General features: G+C 34.0%; 1 long non-coding RNA gene across 1 annotated transcript; it reads right to left on the reverse strand.

Annotated features, from left to right (window-relative positions):
- Positions 1 to 2,047: 2,047 nt before the first annotated feature.
- Positions 2,048 to 2,884, reverse strand: LOC131251491 (uncharacterized). The gene is made up of 3 exons (XR_009173920.1): positions 2,701 to 2,884; positions 2,375 to 2,443; positions 2,048 to 2,246 (listed from the first exon to the last, which is right to left on the reverse strand). It is a non-coding gene; the product is annotated as an uncharacterized LOC131251491 (long non-coding RNA).
- Between the last annotated feature and the right edge of the window lie 509 nt (positions 2,885 to 3,393).

Here is a 3,393-nt window from a genome sequence, read left to right on the forward strand (position 1 = left end):
ACTGAGTTTTCTGGCTCTCCTCAAATAACTAACACTTAGATATTTTTCTGGCTTAATCTCAAAGAAACCAAAAACATAGAAGGTTTACACAAATGTAAAATACCTAAAATTCTCCTTTTGTAGCAGCCCAGAAGAACCAAATCATAGTAGAAGTTCAAATAGAGAAGTTCAATGTCCAATATTCACTTTGAAATGGTTCTAAGTTCTAATTGATTTTAAATTAAATCAAGTTGGGCTAGCTCTATTTAATTTTGATTCCAAGAAGTGGAATATTACAATTCCTCTTTCAAATCAGATTGGAATGCAGAAACCAAAATAAATATAAAAAGCTAACAAAAGAGAATATTAAATATGCACAATGTAGCTTAAAAAGAACACAAACTTATCTCTCAGAGTGATGCCTTGATTTTACTTGAATTGGATATCAAACTCTAAAAATCGTGCTTTATTTATAGTTGGAGAAATTGCATCTTTGACTGGTCCTGTGGACACTACCACTGGTCATATGACTAAGAATATTTTGAAATTTGAGCGCGATCGGATAAAACCGTTCCATGACTGGTCATAGGCACTTCACGACTGGTCGTGACCTGCCCATGCCTGGTCATGAGGAGGCAGGAATAGTTGTTAGAGCTTAAATCGTAGCTGCTGGACTGGTCGTGAATGAGTTGTGCACTGTTCATACGACTGGTCGAGCAGACTCTAAGATTAGTCATATCTCAACCAAAAAATTTTGAAAATTTGCAACAACTTAGGACCGGTCTTAGAATTTCTTGGACTGGTCGAGCCAGTTCTATGACTAGTCGAATAGAGTCTAGGACTAGTCTAAGAACAGATCAAACACTTATAAAATAATTCAATTTGAATTATGTATAAAAAATGACCTACCCTAAGGTCAATCTAAGGTCATTCATACCTTAAATGTGAAGTATGGACATTGAACCTTCATTTCTTCAGATGATGGATGATCTTTGAAGTTCATGAGACTTGAGATCTTTGAAACCTTGAACTTATAGTTCTTAAGTTGTATTTCACCTTGAGTCTTGAACAAGATCTCATAGCTTTAAAACTCTAAAGCTTTAGAGAAGAGAAGAATGTACTTGACCTTGCATTACTTGAAGTAGATCATTGTTCTTGACTTGAAGCATTATCCTTGTACATGTGATGCATTACCTTGAATAGATATATCAATGTGCTACACAAGACATAGATTGTGGTTTTGGCACTAAAAAATTTGACAATCAAGGTAACAATAACCATTGCACTTACATATAGGTGCTCTAATATTATAAAGACAAGTAACAACACTACCAAATGTGATTTCTTCGCAATTTGAGACACTGTCATGCTTTATCATGGACTCTTCAGAGGAAGATTTCCTGAAGGGAGTGAAAGCAAGTCTGAAACTAAATACTGTACCATTGAAATTACATAGTGCTATAGCATAAAAGCCAAACTAATTAATCTTAGTAATAAAAATTTACAGTAGACACCTCTAACATTTATCAGCATACCTAGATAAAGGACAAGATCCACACACACTGAAATGTGTTTCAATAACTTAAATACAATCTACATATAGCATCCAAAAACATGCTAATTGATTCATTCCCTCGGACCTATAGAGACTCTGGCTAGAATTTGAAAAACATGGTTATAGGGAAACAAGTAAAAAAGACACACACTTGCAGTTGTTTTAATTTCCGTTTCTAGGATTTACTCTGTTATGGCACTTCATTTTTCTTACACTTGCAAGAAGAAAATATAAACGAAATTCCAAAGTTCAAAAGCATGCACTTGATGTACAAGAGATTATACAAAAATAAAGCCTCACTTAACTAAAACACTCTCTTAGCTTGTTTGGTACCTGATTCATGCCTTTTGTTTCGCTCTTTTTCTTTACAAGTAATAGGATTTTATTACTATCATCATCACCTTTGGAGCTGTAAAATGAAAGCCAAAAAGGAAGGTCTCAATAGACAAAGTATCTACATAAACTAATATATTATTACAAGAGATTTAGTTGACACTCACTATGTGATAGTATACTTCATTCTCATATAGCTCATTCAGCATTTGTATGTTAAAAAAACTAGAAATCATGCCTGAGACCAATCATTGTAACGGCCCATAAGCTTCACAACACCCAAACCATTCTCGACACTTTCAACTTCAACATGTACTGCATTAATGGCCCACTGAGCCTCTTCCACAGCAGTGTCAAAACTAAAGGACTTATCAATTACCTAAGTCAACAAGGGAAGACAACAAAAAATATCATGGGGATAGATCCAAAGTAACATAATCAATGGAGGAAGTAAAGAAAATGCATGAAATAAGCCACAAATGTCAAGGATATAGTTAAAGCAATTACCGCAATGTCATTATCAATGGTCTTAGGGATTCCAGCAACTACAACTTCAAGACCACACCTTTCAATTTCCTGCATGGCAGAAGATTAGAAGCTCTTTAAGAATAACACAATTCAACAGCCATTAACCTTCTGTTCTTCAACCTAGGACATGTAATAATTTGCACGAAAATTCAAAGTAGTGTAACCAAATGATTTCGATTTACAGTGTAACCAAATGATTTCCAAATTGGGAAATATACAACAAACTAATCTCTTCATATGTAGCATCTCTCGAGCTAATAATAGAAATAGAAGAATGGAAATGTTTATTGGTTTCATTTAGTCACCTCATATATTACAGACGCCCCTTTCTAGGTTTCGTCTCCTCCTATAATGTAGACCCGGAAGATAGAATAGTACGAATCATGTGAAGTCTAGCAATAAAATGACAATTAAGCTCTTATTCCCTGCAAATCACGTGCAAGTTAAAAATAGACAGCACTACTCTCTTGTGTTGTATATACCTGATTAATCCCCATGTCCTGCTTGCCATCAACTATCAACTATTTTTTTCCTAATAATATTCACTGATTCATAAAGAAAAATCTAGAGAACTATTTATCATGAATCAATTCTCATTCTGCATATCCTAGAGGCAATGCAAAGTGAGACCTCAAAGAAACTTTTTAGAGATATCTTATTTTGTACCAACCATTATTCAGTTGTCTTCAACATATTAACCAGTGAAATTAAAAGTAATCAAAATAAGTGAACATAGTTCGCATCTTTCTAAATTAACACTACTAATATCAAATAATGGAAACGATCATGATAAATTATACAATCATGTTTATTCATTACTCACCTTAAAAGCTACATTTTAATACCCACATACAAAAGTAGATCCAAAAGGATTGCTTATGGATCCCTATGTTTGGATTATAGGTTCCCCACCATCCCTGAAAAAGAAAAGGAAAAAAAAAGTAACAACATCATCTTCAAAACTAACAACCCAGACCAACAGCCCCTTCATTCTTAAA

This window comes from Magnolia sinica, chromosome 1 (assembly GCF_029962835.1).
Source record: "Magnolia sinica isolate HGM2019 chromosome 1, MsV1, whole genome shotgun sequence".
NCBI classification, from domain to species: Eukaryota; Viridiplantae; Streptophyta; class Magnoliopsida; order Magnoliales; family Magnoliaceae; genus Magnolia; species Magnolia sinica.